The 18,399-nt window shown below is 39.1% G+C and overlaps 1 protein-coding gene across 7 annotated transcripts in view; it reads left to right on the forward strand.

Annotated features, from left to right (window-relative positions):
* Positions 1 to 1,344: 1,344 nt before the first annotated feature.
* The window catches only part of gpat2 (glycerol-3-phosphate acyltransferase 2, mitochondrial), a 107,189-nt gene continuing 90,134 nt past the window's right edge, over positions 1,345 to 18,399 (forward strand). The window contains exons 1-3 of one of the 7 annotated variants that reach the window (XM_027277147.1): positions 1,345 to 1,362; positions 1,712 to 1,785; positions 8,375 to 8,440. The gene's annotated coding sequence lies outside the window, so the exon portion shown is untranslated. The other 6 variants (XM_027277134.1, XM_027277141.1, XM_019264516.2 and 3 more) reach the window with 6 other exon arrangements.

Raw genomic sequence — 18,399 nt, forward strand, 5'->3', positions numbered from 1 at the left:
ATCATTCAGCCTAACATTTGTTTTTCAAATCCACAGATTGTTCTCATCAGCCTTGTTTTTAGCAGCAGCCGGCTCTGAACCATTTACTTGCCCACCGCCAATTAGCAGGCAGTCAAAGTAAGCAACTAGTGAGCGTTTAAGCACGAGGGGGCAAGATATTTATTTCAGAGCTTGGCTGAGATCAAAACAGAGCTAAAAGGAGAATAAATATTGGGCTTGCGTCAGTCAAGTAGCTGGAGACACAACTTCAAATGAATGCTAATGCTGGTCTGCATCTGTTGAGATGAGTAAATAGGCAAATTCTGGCTAGCACATAACTACTTTAAAGGAAAACAATACGTCAGTGTTAGATTTTCAGCTTGTTTCAGTTCCCACAAGGGGTGATAAAATCGATTCATGCAGCTTTAAAACAGGAGAGAAACAAGTAACTCAAAACAGGAAAAAGAAAACCCATCAAACATATTATGCCCGGATAATTACATTTTATCAGTGTCTTGTTAATTATGTTTTGTCAATGGCATCATATGTTGTGTCTAGTCCCAGTGAAACCACCTGCTTTGAAACTGAGAAAGCTCCCTGTGGAGGAAACACCTGTGCCTCATCCAAAGGAAACTTCAGGAGCAACATTGGTTTTCATGCCACAAAGGAAATGAGGAATGATTTTTGTACCTCACCCCAGGTGATTTACCTGATTAACATACTGTTGCCAACTAATCAGTAATATTTCTCTGTTTGAATAACTTATTGGTCAGCACCAGCAATGGAGAAAATCCTCTTAGAAACAAGTATCTTCTCAATAAATGGGGCAAAGAGATATTTGAGATGCACCGAATGCCTGATGTTGTGTGCACAATCAAGTGTGTGCAGCTCTTCACTTCCCCATCTGTTTAGACTGGCACGGTAGTACACACCAACACTCCAGAGAGGATGCATACTCACAGAGAATCTTCACCCTTCGGTCAAGTTAGATTTGTTCTACTACAAGCTAAATATTGCATACTTTGATTTTGCGTTCTCTTGGCTCAACAGCCTCTGCAACCTCTGCTGAGTTAACTGTCTGTGATTTTCTTATCTGTCTGACCCTATTCTCCTTTTAGCTACTCCTTAAGACATGCTGCAGTTTATCTGCCTTGACTTGACCACCTGCCCTGTTTGAAGCAGGTGGGTATGTTACTAGTGGAACTCATGCAAACCAGTGGTCTATCTCCAAACACTTCACAGCTGGCTTCAGTCAGACTCTTTTGGAGTTAAAAGTCAAGCGGGGAGCTGCGAGACTCCACCAAGAACAATTTCAATCAAATCACTGCATATGACAGGAAACAGATTTGTAGCTGAATGAATTCATGGGCATAAAAGTCATGCGTGAGTCATGCTTCTTTTATATTATTGTTGTTTTACTGTGTGTTATTGTAAAGCCGTTTTTCTTGACTAACTTTTTATTCTGTATTTGTTTTGACTCATTACTTTTTATTTGAAAAGGTACATTACTCTGTATAAATTAGAGACTGGATGTGGATGGGAGGGATGTGCTCTGGAAATAATAGCAGCCTATGGATGAAATGCTTGGACCTTTTAATTATAATTGTATAGTCAAACTACTATTTTGAAAATCAAGAATGAACTGCAGAGCTTCAGTTCTGGGATCAGTGTTATCTGTGATAGAAAGTTTTAAACAGTGAGATGATATGTCACCCATCTTTGTTTGGATTAGTACACTCAACTTCCCGCGGACTGGATATTTTACTCTGATGCAGAGAGGATCTTGGAAACAACTTGAAAACTGCGGTAAGTTAAATGAAACGACCTTGTGAGGTTAAAGTTTGCCCGAGGTTGACTAAAACTAATGCTTGAGCTCATGTTGGTCTTAGTATGAGCAGCCAGACGCGCCCATGAGACAGGTGAACAGATACAGAGACACAGGGTATTCGTTATTTGGACAAAAGCTCATTTAATTGGTAAGTTAAAATGTTTGTTTTCTGTGTAACTAAGGGGAAATGCGCCATAGGTAGCCAAAGTAAGCTAATGTCAGATGGACAAAACGTGCTCAACTTTCTGCTTTTGAATACTAGCCATGCTGTCACCAAAGTTTGAAGCTTTTGACTTTGTCTTCATGTCTGTTTGTGGCACCCATGTGGCTTTCGTTGTCCTGAAACACTGTGTTATAATATGCTAAATTGCTGTTAGCACGTGCCTCCCTCGGTGTTTCGGTTTAACCAGCGACCGTGTTAACTGGTGACATTTAGGCGAATCCATTTGTGGTTGTCGTAGTTAGACAGGAAGAGAATACGCATCTGTCTAACAAGACCACAGGCATGAAACAGCTGTGTTTTTATAGTAATGTAAGGTTGATTAAAAAAAAAAAAATGAACAAAGAGGTATTCACGAAGCCACGTATCTTTCTACTTTCTTGACGGCTGAAGTTAACATGGTCGCTCGTTAAACCATAACACTGCTCAATGTGTTAGTCTTTTTGTTGTGCAAGTAGGCTATCTCACACTTTGATTTAATGTTTATTATATTTTGTAAATTCCAGATGTGTGCCACTATTTTCAGGTCAGGCCATAACATAAAACCTTGGTGCTTTGCAGTCTTTACACTACGATGATGGTGGATATATCTACTTGTTACTGACAGTGCTGGTTAATGTTTGAACTATAATTCTTTCTTTTTCACCCTCCAGTGAGAACAGAAATCAATTTTTGTGTAGACAGCACTTTGTTAAACTGTTAGATTGTAGCAGGACATAGATCCAGTTTTCTTTTTTTAACAAAAAGGCTAAATAAATACTTGTTGACATATTATCAACGATAATTGATGCAAATAGCCAGCGTGGTGACCAGCAGTTAAAACAAATGGTGTTAAAGTCAGTTTAGTGTTTTAGGGTGCAGATTTTTAACCAATCAAATAGTTTTCTGTGACATTTAGAGTGTGTATTCTGTCAAGTAATTCAATTGTAGCATATAACGTTGACATCAGAGACATTAATTTTCACTGGTTTAAAAAGTGTTTCACTAGATCTCCAGTTTGTTAAATTTCGTTTAGAAACCTCCAGATGATCAGACCACTATGCCCACTAAGAGATGGGATGTCTCCTGTGGAAACAGATAGTGACCAGTAGTAGACAAACAGACAGGCCAGTATCAGCATATCTTGTATGTTCCCGTCTGTTATCAGTCATATGTCTTCATCTTCACTTTCAGCCTCGCTATCGCCTTTACTCCAGACCGACGGAGATGTGACAGATCAGTTGCACAGCTGGCACTGATTACCTATTCATTATCTGCTTGCTTTTTGAATTATCAATGACAGTGTTTCACTTTGCAAGAGTCTAAATGTGTGTAATCTGCCACCAGGTCTTTGGTTATTTTAATGCACATTAGTTTAAAAGAAAATCTCATTCAGCTGAAAAAAAAATCATGCGTGTTATTTCTAGGCAGTGCAGATGAGAACATCCATCATTACACTTTCAGCCTACTAGCCTTCAATTTTCTTTCTTGCAGGCTTTCCTACGTTATACATGTCTGCTGCTGCATGTTTGACATTGTGTGTTTGAGAAAGTGTCATCTGCTTTGTAGTGTTTGAATCGCACACCTTCAGATGTTTGTTCTCACGTTTCTGTCTACAGCTGGCTGTGACACTGTTGTTACTTTTTCCAAAAATCAAGTTCAAACAAACAAGATGAAGGTCAGGATGTAGAAACATGTTGCATTATTTATTTAACTATCCGTAACAATATATCAAGTATTCAAAATTAAGAAATTACAAAATATCATTAATTGACACCTGTTTATTTATTGGCAGGCAACATTTTCCACTCTTAGAGACACAAGTTAAAACATAGCCGCCTATGCCTGGTTAATGGCAGCAGGTAGAGCTTAACAGATAACAAATATATCTGTGCAACCAATGTGTTTATGATTACATTGGTTTCTAGAGCACAAAAATTGTTCACATTAGGTCCACATCGTCCGCATAGTGGCTTTGACATTTAGTTCATGTGTTCTTATTTTGCAATGAAACTTAAATTATTACAGATGAGCTGCTTTGATGGAATCATACTGTGATAACAGCATGTGAGAAGAAAACATTTTTTAACAAATTATTTATCAAGGTTTTAATTATTTAGAAGATTGACTGAGTAAAAGATTGATCAATGCACATCATTGATCATCTTAAAACAGTCTTTACTCATGAGGACTGTAGTCTGATTTAGTCATGTACTGGTGGAGGGGGACATACTGAAAGGTGACCGAGGCTCGGCCTCACAGAGCTCATCTGATAGAGAGTGCGTGTTTTTACAGTTTTCCTGTAGATCTATCTCTCTTATTCCCTCTCGCTCCTCTTCTAATACAAAATAATTTAACCCAATTTAGCCTTGCTTTAAAATGGCATGTTATTGGAATTCATAAATCTGCCTTTGGTTGAGAGGAATGGAAGAACGAAACACTGATACGGTGACAGAATTATGTCACAGTATTAGACTATTGTCTATAGAGAAATATATTGCTGCAAGGTTAACAAACAACGACCCCATAATTTTCCCTTTTCAGTATAACTCTAATATAACCCTATTCCTGACAACTGTGATATATTAGCGAGTAGTGAGTAATGTAACAGAAGTATGAAGCCTTGTTTTGTACCACTCCTGTTTAAAAAGACTGCATTATTCTGTTAATAACTCAAACTCAACAACTGCTTTGTAAGATTTAGAGGGCTCTATTGCTAAAATGCATGAATCTGTTCTCATTAGTGTATAATCATCTAAGAATAAGAATCATTAAGGGTATGTTACCATATAATGAGCCTTTTACATATAGATAGATATAATCCTTTATATTCGTAGAAGGTACTGTAACCTCTGAGCATCTTGGATTAAATCTCAATACCTGACGCTGCTGCTACAATTTATGGAGCGTTTTAGCGTTAAAGCTAAAATGATTACTCGATTACAAAGCTGCAAACTCATCACTCAAATAAAAAATATGGCACCCTATCCGTGTAGATCCAAAGAGGTTTTTTTTAATTTAAGGGGAGGTCCTGTCTGAGTGGGCGCACTTGAGGCACAACTGCGAAATGTGCAAGAACAATCTCAGCATATTTAAAATAAAAAAGAAAAGGAAAAAGCAACAGAGGAGTTAGAGCATCAGCTGAAATGGGCGAGGCCTCATGTAAAGTGTGATGCAGTTGGTCAGAGGACTCGCTATATTTGGCGACTTTAAAGACCCCTGAAGCGACTTTGTTCAAAAAAGCATCACTGTCAAATCTAGGGCGACTTTTTGGGCAGACCTAAACTACTTAATTGTGTCCTCTTTATAGGAGAGCGGCCAACATTTCTCAGTGAATCTGCTCTAATGTGGCTGTGGCTCTCTGGATTGACTATGTTGAGTGAGTGGGGGAGAGCAGCAGCAGCTCAAGTTAATCAATTAGCAGTACAGAACCAGAACCAGCAGACAAGCTTGCTGAGCATCGTTTATTTCTATAGTAATGTAAATACAAAACATTTATTAAAATTCAAGAAAAGGATGATGTCCAACACTAACACTCAACAATTAACAATTTTAAAAAATGACCATGCAAGCTAAAGGTGGTTTGTAGTGATTTAATAATTCATTAATGTTGTGGAAATGAAAAACTTTTCAGAAAAGTGAGACTTAGGAGATTCAAGAATAAACAAAGACATCAGTGTTTCTCCTACATACGACCATCTGTGTCGGTCTTATCGCAGCTGCCACAGAAGCAAATAATGAAAAATTCATAAGACACCTTAAATCAAATCATAAAGCTGCACCAAATGGCACAACTGGAGAAAAAAACACTGCTGTCAGGGATATCGTAAAGAAGAGTTTGACAAGGCAGAAAGGTAGATATATAAAAAAAGCACTTCTAAGGGTCACTTTCGGCCCTGTTTAGACAGAACTATTGAATAAACATGAAGAGAAATGTAAGTAAGTAGAGTCATACTCCTCTGACACAACAGTTGTCTTTCTGGACAATATTTTACCCAGTGCCAAATCATAGCAGGTGTCTTATTACACACAGACACACATTTCCCAGCCTACAACACATGAAATGAAATATATATGACAGCCTCCAGCCTGGCTACAAAGCTTACTGGTAGCTGAAATTGCAACTGCTGCTATTAGACCTCCCAGGACTAAAATTGCACGTAGAGCTGATGAAATTCAATAACAGTAACGCACAAATACACAGAAGTCAAGCTTAAAGCATGTGGTGTCTCTTCGGACAGGAGCTTAGTTATCAGAGCACGAACAAGCTGGTGAACAGCAAACATCTGGGCCTGTAATTAATACAAGTGTGCTCCGTATAGGATTCATTGAAATTTGTTTTTAACTCTAATTACTTTAAAGAAATAGTTTTAGTTACTACATACTTTATTCCTCACTATTAGATTCAACTGTACTAGTGTGACGTTAATAAAGAGCGCTGTCACAAACTCTGCAGTCTACAGTCCACACAATTGGATCTTTTCTAGGAATTGTCCTAGCTGGGTGTCAAGGAAGTTACAACGTTATTTGCATTTGGGACCGAGCTGAGGTTTGTCAGCCAAAATAACTGAGGACACCTGCAGATATGTGGGCGTACAAAAGAGACATACAATTTACCAGGGCTATTACAAAGTAACAAGATGATAATTATCATCATTATTATGGTAGCATGTATTTGTTTCCTATTGAGGGCATGAAAATGAGTTAAGTCTTGCATGGATTCAGTAGAGGTAAAGGTATGTTGTGTATGAATTATGAGTCCAAATGTATGGACTGTAATTCATCGATACTATCATTTTATTTTTCACCTGACTCCATAAATCTATAGATATACATTTATTTCCTGTGTGCTGAACTACTGGGAGTATAAATCCTTGAGATAAGTTTCCTCTATTATGGATTGTGCTTCTGCTATAGGGAGACTGTTTTTCATAAACATCGACATGTGACTGTGTCTAGTGTAAACATGTAGAGTATGATCAGATCAGAAAGTTTAAGCCACATGAATACAGGAAGGGTTTCTCACCTATACATCTCCTATGTGTGCAATTTGAAATAGGCTTGTGTGGTATGAATCCAAACGAAAATATCTTCAAGGACATTTCACTAGCTTGTCAATAGACTTAACTTACCTTAAATCCCATCTGACCTCAGTGCTACCCTAAGTGTTTTATCAACAACAAAACATCCCTTTAGCAACCTACCACGGTGTGGAAATCGACAGATGCACAAACCATCAGACCGTTATTTTTTTATAGATAAACAAATTGGATTGGTTCAGGTTCAAGTTGTATATACATAGAGAGTCTGACGTCCCTATTGTATTGTGTAATGCTATCAAATGGTAATGTTATCAAGGAACTGGTTGCTAACCAAATATAACAAAGCTGCATCGCTTGCATCTCAACAAAACAAATCGGTAGCTATATATTCTGCTTGCAAGATGTCTCTTTTATAAAGCTTTCCTAAAAACTCTTGTGGTTAGGCAAAAAAGATCAAACGGTGAAAGTGAGATAAAGTGAAAGCACAGCTTGAGGTCTCGTAATATTTTTAAGCTCGGACAGGATCAGAGATAATGTGTCATTTCACGCGCTGATGGAGAGAAGAGGAGGGAAGCCTGCCTGTCTGTGTGTCATGTTGGTCCATGAGCTAATCCACATTTCAAATGTCTACATGTGTGGAGGAGTGTTTCGCAACAGTAGGCGGCAAAATGGATTGAGTGAAAAGTAAAAAGTAAGGTCCATCTGCACTGGTTGGCTGATAGAGTGTCATGTAATGCATTCAGGAGCGTGTATGTATACGTCATAGTAGATAGAGAAGAGTTTATTGCAATCTGAGTCAAGTTTTTTTCCCCTCCCCTCACATCTCATCCCTCTCTTCTCCCATTTGTCTTTGCTCGCTGCGTTGATGTCTTCCCTATTACCTCTGATTTGGCTTGTCTGGTTGTGAATACCTAATCATGCTGAAGATGCCTCACTGTCGTTCCTCTGAGGCTTTATTCTTTTATCCCTCTCCTTTCATCTCATGTAATTATTGGCATGACACCTATTTCTTGCTGGGAGAGGGTAGATGTGCCACATACAGTTCATAAAAACGTGTGTATGTGTGTGTCATGACCTCATTTGCTCACTCACCCACGCACAGAGACACATCTGTACGCATGGTTTGTAGAAAATGAAATGAGGATTTCTCAATGTGGCAAGAGCAGACATTCAAGTACTCTTATCTGTTTATTGATTTGTATTTTTAAGATATTCCCACCTCTAACTCTTGTCAGGTTTAATTCCGAGACTTTAAAATTGAGTTGAAGCTTTGATTTGTTTCCTGTTCGACTTCAGGCTCTTAACATGTCTTTTGTTTCTTTTAAGACAGCATTGGATGTCTAGACACCAGCCGTCCTCAACAGGCAAAGCTTGCTGCTGCTTCAGAATAAGGTAGGACAAACACATCCAGATGTAAAATGAGCCCACTGTGTCTTTGTGTGCATATGTGTGTGTGTGTGTGTGTATGTTGGCATGAGTGTGAGCCAGTTCCTTTTTAATCCCCACCAGTGGATGTACTGGGCACTCTGCTGCCCTTGGGGTTGTTCTCAAGGCCTTGGTTGGGGGTTCACATCTGTTCTATGGAAAATGCACTTAGTTGCCATGTTACAAGAAAACCACAGCAACAGTACGCTGTCATCACGATCACATTAAGTGTTTTTCAGAGGAGAATTTTGATAAGGGTGTTTCTGTATGTTAAAATCCAAATGAATTATAGTTGATATAGAGTTGCACGGTACCCACGGTACCCCGTTATAGTTGATATAGAGTTGCACGGTACCCACGGTACCCCGCGCTGCCAAATCGTAGCGGTTCCTACTATACTAGAAATTCTACACGACGGTACTTCTGTGGATTACTATACTACCGGTGCCAGTTTCTGCTACATAGCGGCCGCCTCTACTCTCCTCCTTCTCACTGCATGCTACTCCCTTGTAAACAAACCCACATAGCAAGTACTGTAACCGAACTACACAGCTGCTGAATGATTGGCTGTCGGCCTGTTACTGGTGACGTCCGGGGATATGATAGGCTGTTTCTGCATGCTGGGTCCACCCGTCTATTAGCTGATTGGCTGTTCGTGTCTTCAAAACAAACAACAAGCTAAAGTTCTGTCTCTCCCAGACGCTGCGTATGGCTTACAGTCACTAACACAGACAACACACTCACCATGGCAGAAGCACCAGGCCCGAGCGGCGAGTCTGCCATGGCGTCGGCGTCCAAAAAAAACAAAAAAAACTTGTTGTTTGAAACTTGTTTCAGTCTAATTCTTACTTCACCAGTATTGTGTGTTTATCATGCACCAAACAACATTATAAGTAACTAATAAGTATTTATAACTTGTACAAATAAATTGCAGTTCATCATTATAATAATAATAATAATAATAATAATAATAATAATAATAATAATAGTAGTAGTAGTAGTAGTAGTAGTAGTAGTAGTAGTAGTAGTATGCAGTATCGCGATAATACCCTGAACCATGATACTTTATCTGGTATAGTATCGTGGTTACTCATTTCGGTATTGTGACAACTCTAAGTTGACATTTGATTATAGATTAGTTATTACCATACATATGCGATATATCTTAGTGCTACATTCATACACGTGTTGCACTGAAAAGAAAATTGTCCATCTGACCTCTGATAAGCTTTGGAGTAAATTCAGGATGTACCCTTTCACTATGTCCACTACTAGAATATGAATATGAAGCATATAAATACAGCCCTAGATTCATTAAACAAGAAAGTGATATAGCCTATTTTATTTACATGTGCTTTTTTTATTTACAAGGGCTGTGCCTTGTGAGTGTCTTGTGTCAAGGGAAGTGAAGCAGTGATTCATGGTATCTGCCAATGATTGCATCTGTCTCCCACTGCATGAGTGCTCTACAGGGAATCGTGCAGTTAGTCCATGCATGTTGATGTGTGTTTGTTTCTTTGTGAATGCAGTAGCTGCAAGTGTTCTCAAAGCTCAGTTTGTAGTATTAGCCTTGTACTACATTTCTTTTCATTTTTTACATTTTTACCTTTTATATATTTGCTGTAATAGATACAGGGTCCAAACTTCGCTTCACAAATTCCGCTCTCCAAATGTGAGCAGTAATGCACACTGGTGAGTAAAATAAATTAAGTCAGTTGTCATTGGCAGGTTTCTGAAATAATTCATCAAAACATCCATGATCAACCATGTTTTATTTTGGACCAAGTCAAACTGGTTGTAGCACGCAGCACATGACGGTTACAAGCTGGAGACTCTTCGAGTATTAAGGTAGTAGACAAGTATGTGGCCACAACTTACACAGCTTACTTTTCTTAAACATTATTTTGAAGTGACAAGTTAACAAGTTGAAAAGTCAGAACTGTTAAAAATGAGAAACATACATTTATGTTCCTGCACTAAAATGTAGCAAATGAAAAACAGCTGTGGCAGAGGTACAGTAACCTTCACATTTTTTTCAAAATCATACAGTTATTTAAACTGAATTGTCAAAATAAACTTTTTAAAATACATTTTTAACATTTTTTTTTAAAGTGCACAACCGTTTCTGAGAAGAAAAACACATTTTCCGACTTTCTGAAATCTGTAACCTTGTACTGCAAAGTTTGTAAACCAATATAAAGTGTTAAGGCAATAACCATGAATAAAAGTGCAAACATAAAAGGCTACTTTCTGTTTTCTTTCTTTAGGTGATAGAATAGGTTTGTTGTGTTGGCATCGGGCACGGGAATAGTCTTGTAGCATAGTTTGCATATGGCCGTCTTCTGCTCCGTGTTGGACCTCTTGAACCCAAAATGTAACCAAATCACAGACGTACCCCCTCTTTTCGGTAAAAGTGCTTCTTCTTGGGCTGCCTGCATAGCTGTCTCTGTCTGTTGCAACTCCGGACATGAAACTTTAGCCTGTTGCGCGTCCATCGCTCAGCACTCATGAGTTAAGTAACGTAAAGCATGTCGCAAACCTGCGCGAAAATCAAAGAACCACGTAAAGCAGCATGTCGCAAAACCACAAGACGGAGTTTCTTTGTGAAAAATCTCTTTTATTCTTCTTGATTTTCACTTATATACACGCATAGTGACAAGACAACACAAATACAATCGTCGCAGGCTATTTAATGATATATTTGCTGTAATAATTGATAAAATTAGAAAGGTAGAAACGATAGAGAAATGGCACGATAGACACTTTTCTATCGTTCCCACAATATGTATCGTCATATCGCCCAGCACTAGCAGGTAGCACTATGAGCTAGTGTTAGTGTCTACCTTCCAGTGAACACGACCGGACCTGGGACCCAACACAACCTCTGAAACCAGAAGTGGCCAGTCTGGTAGGGAACACAGTAGTCTACCAAGGTGGTTTTCTTGCCTGGCTTTCCGGTGTTGAGTCAGATCGGTTAGCTACACAGTTGTCCGAGCTAATGGAACGCCTGGAAATCATGTCAGGAGTGTAACGTTATTCCCTGTTGGTCTCAGAGTTTGGTAATGGCAGATTCATTTATCAGCAGTTCATTTACAGCTTGCTACTTTAACCAGTTGGTAGGTTAAATCTATCTGTTTATTAGGAAAAATACAGAGAGTTAAAGCTAAAGTTCTAAAGTTGTGCCTTTTGTACAGTAATCATTGAGTTCACAGATGCGTGTAGCAGCCCTCGTTCATAGACCATTTCAAACTGGAATTATTCAGCTGTGGCGGCATTAGCGAAAAAATTGGACACAAAATATTATATGCCCCCCGAGCGCAGGATGAGTCATCAACAACTTGAAATACAAAGTCATCTTCTTGTCTCTTGGTTACACTAATTTCCCCCTGTTTTTCCCAGGAAATACACTTCACCAGTAACATTAGCTCAAACTATACTTTGCGGTAGGAGACAGACATGTACTTTGATGTGCAAATGAAAATCTGCAGACTGACTTGTTTTTGTCTTGTTTTGTTTTTTTTCTACCGTGTCATAGGCTGCTAGATCTATTCCTATTGAGAGAAGTGCCCAAACTTTATCATTGTTATTGCAACTATTTTGCTTAGTGCTGCAACTTTTTACTCTCAGATATTGATATCAGCCTCAAACGTATGATTTGAGCTATAAACAGAATGTCTGAAATTGATTCTGAGATTGTCTTGGTTTAAAATGCAAAACACAAGATTAAAGGACACTGCCAAAATCTGTGCAGTCACACAAGCCTGTAACCGAGAACGTGGGTCTTTTTAAATGTATTCAGACCTATGTTTTAATGATCATTTAAAACTGGTTGTTAAGTCCCTCTGTTCAGTATTCTTATTTTAGCTCCTGGGTGAAAGAGCTGATTGTAGCTCTGTGTCTTTGTCCACCACAGTCAAATGACACACTACCCCCTCCCTCTGTTGCTCTTCCTCTTCCCGAGGTGTCACTGACTGCTGAACCACAGGAACAGGCTCGAGGGAGACTGAATTATTTCCCTCCTTTCACTTTTGCCCTCTTTTTTTTATTTTTTTATCTCCTCAAGCATATGTTCTCACACAAAGCTGGTATTCTCTCTCTTAACGGCTCATCGTGTCACACTTTTGCTCGCCAGGAGACAGTGGGTGAGCATCTTCGGTCTTGTGGGTGCAAATGTATCTATAAGTATCTCTTTATCTCAACACCCCTAACCACCACTTCCACCATGTGCCATGCCCCCCCACCCCCCTTCTGTTTTGCAAAACTTGTAAACAACTATTTATCTAAAATTGTGCTAAAATGGCAGACTGCTGCATTAGTACAGATGTTTTGATGCTAAGCTTTCTGTTTCACACAACTGTGTCTGGAAAAAAAGAATAATCTGTGATTAGGGATGCAACAATTACATATTTTAATGGTACATTTATAATCTAAGGAAAAATTATGGTTTCAAGACTATAATGCATACATTTGTTTCACAACATTACGCATGTATAAAGTCACAGGAGGCTTTTTTGTTGCAGTTCGAAAGAGAGTTAAAAGTATCTCTTATGCAGGTGTTTTGCCTTTGAGGTAATTAAATGCTGTTTTGTTGAGCGTTAAATGTATAAACGGTTTTTACTGCTTTGTTGCTTCGTTTGAAATTGAAGCCTAACTCATAACTCACCGCTACTTTGTGTATTGTAAGTCACAGAAAGAGTTGAGCCTTTGACATCATGTTTTAAACTGCAGTTAGGAGCGTAATAGTTTAATCTGTGTGCAACAGACTATGTGACTTCTAGAACACAAACATTGTGCGAGTTTTGCAGGGTTGTACCCAAGAGGCTCTGAAATGAAGCGCTAAAAACTGTAATTCCTCGAGTGGCTGCTTGAGACAGGCTGCAGAAGTGAGCACCATTTTAAAAATGTCCAACTTCACGGCAGAAATAAACATGTCTACAGCCTAGTTCACAAAACAGTTTTGGTCTCTCTAGCTAATTTCCCTTTTCATGAGCTGTACTGAGGGTGGATTTTTTCACTTGCCTGTTCAAATGTTATTAAGGCTTAAAGTTAATTAACAGCGTAGCCTGGCTTTTGTTGACAGGTCGGTGCTGTTACAAATGGCTTATTAGAGCATCCAGGCGCCATTCGGCCCACCTCAGGTTCACCGATGATTCACGTCTTTGCCGATATTTAGTTTAGAAGCGAGGCAAAAGAAGCGGTACATCCAATATTTCTGACTCCAAAATGGTCTTTCAGAAACCTACGGGTGACATCTCTCATGCTCTGTCCATTCTTTATACTATCATTGGTTGTGCCTTACTCAGACAGCTGAACTGTTGAATTGGCTTTGTTTGTTCAATATGAAGATTTGACTGTTATCAGCCTACATGAGTCTCATATATGTAACCTGATTTGTGAAGTATACAGCGTGCAGAAATTCAAGTGACAAAATGGGACTCTGCTCAACTGATGACTCAAATCATTGAGTTTCCAGGCTTAGCACTAAAGTGTGCATGCCTATAAATGAACTTGGATTGGACTGCTCCCTAAAAGTCATTGATTCACATCAACTGTTCTGGTTGGACCTCATTTGTCACTTGAATTGCCTTTTTCCACTCTGTCCTTGTTGTGAGCTGAAGAGAAGATGACACTTGGTGTTGGGAACTACAGGAGACCTCTGTCCACTCTGAGTGTACAGTGTTGTTACAGAGCGGAGGCTCTTCCTTCACAAACAATCTTTGGCTGAGTACATTTGATTTTGGCATGTTTTAAAGTTCAGTCAAATAAATTTTCAAATTCACACACTTTACAGAAACAAATGAGTTTCCTCTGAGTGACTCGGCTCAATCTTAGAGGGAGGAGAAGCAGCTATACACCCAGAGAGAATTTGGAGTAGAGCTGCTTCTCCTTCGTGTCAAAAGGAGCCAACTGAGGTGGTCCAGGTATCTGATTAGGATGCCTCCTTTTGAAAGTGTTCCAGTCACGTCCAACTTGGGGGAAACCCCGGCTAGATTGAGACCTCAGGAGGCGCTGTAAAAACGTAAGTGGGAAGAGGGACATCTGGAATACCCCGTTTAACCTTCACTGTGACCCAGTCCCAGATAATAGATGGACAATAGATGGATGGATACTACATACTTTTCATCAGAGCAGCAACACCAGCACATTTAGGCCACATTCAGACACAATCCAGCACTGCAGTGAAAACGCAGTTAGTGGGCTTTGGTGCTTTTATTTCACATACCCAGCTTCTAAATCTGACTCTGGCTCGCAATTTACGCTGTAAAATAGTGACACAAAGACGTTTCCTTTGGTTTAAGAGGGGAGAGCATTGGCCAGGAGATATAGACAGTGAATGAGGCAGTGCCGGCATCGAGAGAGCCAGTTAATCAGTGAAATAAAAAGTTATTTTCTGACTGTTTCACAGCGTATTGGTACGTTCAGCCTCAGCAACTTCCCCCTCCTGTTCCGAATGCAGCTTGATGTGGATAAAACACAGCACACTAAGAGAAAGGCTGGACTGATCCACTTTATTTTAGCCAATATGATCAATTAAAATATGCCTAGATAGGTCCCATTACTCATCTTTAGGACCCTCTCTATTTATTAGTTTATATGTGTTAGTTTATGTTTTTACCATTTAAGTTAAGGAGCTGGATTTAAACAAACAGTGGACAGTTTAATTCAGAGGAAAATCTCTTTTTATCCATAACTGCAGCCTTGCTTGTTCATTAGCATAAAATTATTTTCAGCATAATCAGAAACATAAATGTATGTAGATCCCTGGCACTTGGCTCTCATGAGCTGTCTCAGAGTGCATTTTAGAGTAGCCAAAGTAGTGGTGCGTCAAGCACCAGCTGACGTAAATTCACTTCCACTGTGATGGCCTCTGTGTGCCGAGGTCCTCTGTGATGTTTTGTTTGTGCGTTGTCTCTGCCACTTCATATTGTAGTGCCTGCAGTACCATCACATCTGCATGATGTGGAGAGGCTTGTGGAGTGTTTATTTGTTTCAATATCCCTGCAGGACTCTGCTTTTTAATAGTGCATGAGCGGCTTCATACCTCTACCAAATTAACACTCTAGTGGTGTTTTTGTAATGTCTCATATTCTTTCTCACTGTTTGCATTTTCAATTTCACTGTCCTCTTCTAACACCACTCTTTTCCATTTATCAATTTGTCGCCTTTTCGTCTCTCTCGCTCTCTTACTCCCGGTTTCTGTGTCTGTGGAAGTCATATCACTATACTTCCCACTCGGGAGCTGGGGTGCATTTTCCTCTATGTTTACGCATATCTCTGACAAATTGTTTGGCTTGATCTTGCAGAGCAGGCCTGCTATTAGACTGGTTTATCTGATTCATTGTTGGGGGAAGTAGATTTGTCATTATTTTTATGTAATTAAAAAGATTCCCATGGGCCGGCTTTTCATTTATACAGTGTTCCCAAAACTCTAGGGCTGTTGGTTTGTAATTTGCTTTCTACTTTTTCCTGTTTGGATTAAACGTGCACCCCCAAGCGTTTTGACACCTTTTTATGATTTTATCTTTTGCTGTCGTAACTTGGTTTATTATTTAACTTGGATTATTAAATATATATTTTGGTTTGTCTTGACCAATTCAGCCAATTCTATTGGGCTTTGTGTTAGTGTAGAGGTGCACTGATACATTCTTTTTCAGAAATGATGTGAGTAACAGGGATCGGCTGATGATAAACACCAAAAATTGGTACTTATTCTGCTGACAAAAGAGTAATTTGCTGAATATAGTAAAAGGTCAGTATGATCCTCATACTGTCTCAGTTTTAGTCTTAGTTATAGCTAGAGATAATACATGTGTAAAATAAAAAAATAAATTGTGGGATAATGGAGCAGAACTCCTTTGTTTTGTCACATCTACTGTATCTAATAAATCATAAATATGATTAAGCAATTTTAGAATATAAGCACATAATCCTTTTGTTTACATTGTTTCACAGACATTCATCCACCAAAGCATTATATTGCTGCGCTCACATTGACATGTTATCGCTTTGGGGGCATTTTTGCCTTCTTCCCATGTTATCAGTCAGCTGGGCTCTCAGCTCTCAACTTTTTTTGTTTTGTGTGTGCATGCTTCAGTGGATACTTGCGTGAGTGCACTAATGACATTGTGCTAAGTGTCATGTCCAACCCCAAACTTTGTCTTTGTTAGGTCGATGGTTTAGTGTCTGCTTTCCTCTTATCATGCTACTACAGGGTGAAAGGTTAGTTTCCCAGTATTAGGAAGCAGACCTAAAAAATGTAGCAGCTCTGCAAATAAGAGGAGAAATCCCTTCAGCAAGGAAAAGACAGCAATAATGAACAATATCTATATAAACACTGTTTCAGATCAGTGTTACTGAAAACTCTGCTTCCAACTGGAAGTTATTGTGTTATTGATGCTGATCAATCACCAGGTCTATTTGAAGCACTGTATTTATTGTGTATTTGTATTGTATTTAACTATTCTTAAAAAACATTAATTATTAAAATTAAGAAACAAGGAAATATTGTGACTTGACAGCTGTTTATTTATTCATTGGCTGGCAGCATGTGCAACATATTCTACTCTTCTTCTCTTTTTTAGAGACAAATTAAACTATAGCAGCTCACACCTGGTTATCGGAAGCAGTGAGAACAACGTCAAGCAGAAAGACGAAGTAAACCAAGAAGAAAAAAAGAGCGAGAGGTCGCCTGACAGGAGTTCATCTCTGATGGGCCTTTAGTTGTTGGTGAGACCATTGTGAAAGGAAAAGGCTGAGCTGGGATTCTTGCTGTTGGACTAGTGAGTTATATTAGCTGGCTGCTATGTCTAGCTAGTTTTTGATTGTATTCGTAAGTATTGTAAGATCGCAGGAAATGTAATCATAACAAATGTACGAATACAACTGTCCATATTTATGATAGCAGTGTTGTGATCTAAAACTTCGGATGCCGGATGCAGCTGCAGGCAAGTGGCATACACAAGAAATGTTGTGTTAGCTGCAAGTGACTAACCGCTCAATAAAAAAATGCCCATATCTAGATTTGTACATTTGTCTGTGGGTCAGTTTGAAACATTTCAGGGGACGAATTCATTACAACCTTGTCACAAACATTCCAAAGAAGGGAGGGTCGAAACACAGTGAAGCTCAAACAATATTTCATGATTAGAAACCGTAAAAGCCAAGCTAGATTGTATCTGCCCCCAGGTCATCAGGACCACAGGGCAGCGCAGAGCCTTGTCTAAATGATATTCAATTCTTGAATGTATTTAATGGTAATGGCAAAATTGTAGATTAAAGCTATTTTGCCATCTAAAGGGCCTTATTAGTCACATTTACTGGCGGGTAACTATGAAGGTTGTTAACCGTCCCTTAAATCTGTCACAGTAGTGTTGTATTTTGTATACACCTTTTGGGTGCAAGTGCAGTGTGATGCAGTTTAGGTTGATCTTTCGCAAATATATATCAAATATCATATAGTTGCCTGATTGCAATTATTTAATTGATCAGTAATTGTAAGACAATCTTAGAAATGTTGCAGAGTTGAGTGTTCATTCTCTTTCATCCCGCTCTGTCCAGTTGAGCTTGTGTCTGCTCACATGGATATGTTAACATGCTCAGATATCCAGTAGGATCTTGGAATAGAGCTAGCACTCGACAGACTGAAAGTAGTCAGTAAAGACAGTTGGCTCATGCGTCCTGGTTGTGTCTTTGTGGAGTTATTGTGTGCACGTCTGACTGAAAGCAAACCCAGAACTTGCAGGAGAGATTACATATCACTTCTGGTCTGTGGGTCTCTCAGGAATAGCTGCAGAAGGAGACTGGGGAGAAGGACCTGCTGTCACCATGACCAGGAAGAGGATGGATGAATTGTTGGAGCAGTGCATTTGTGTCAGAGCCAGTGCTGGCAGGTTCAGAATGCTCATCGTTGTCTTTCTTTGATTACG

Source organism: Larimichthys crocea, chromosome III, assembly GCF_000972845.2.
Source record: "Larimichthys crocea isolate SSNF chromosome III, L_crocea_2.0, whole genome shotgun sequence".
NCBI classification, from domain to species: domain Eukaryota; kingdom Metazoa; phylum Chordata; class Actinopteri; family Sciaenidae; genus Larimichthys; species Larimichthys crocea.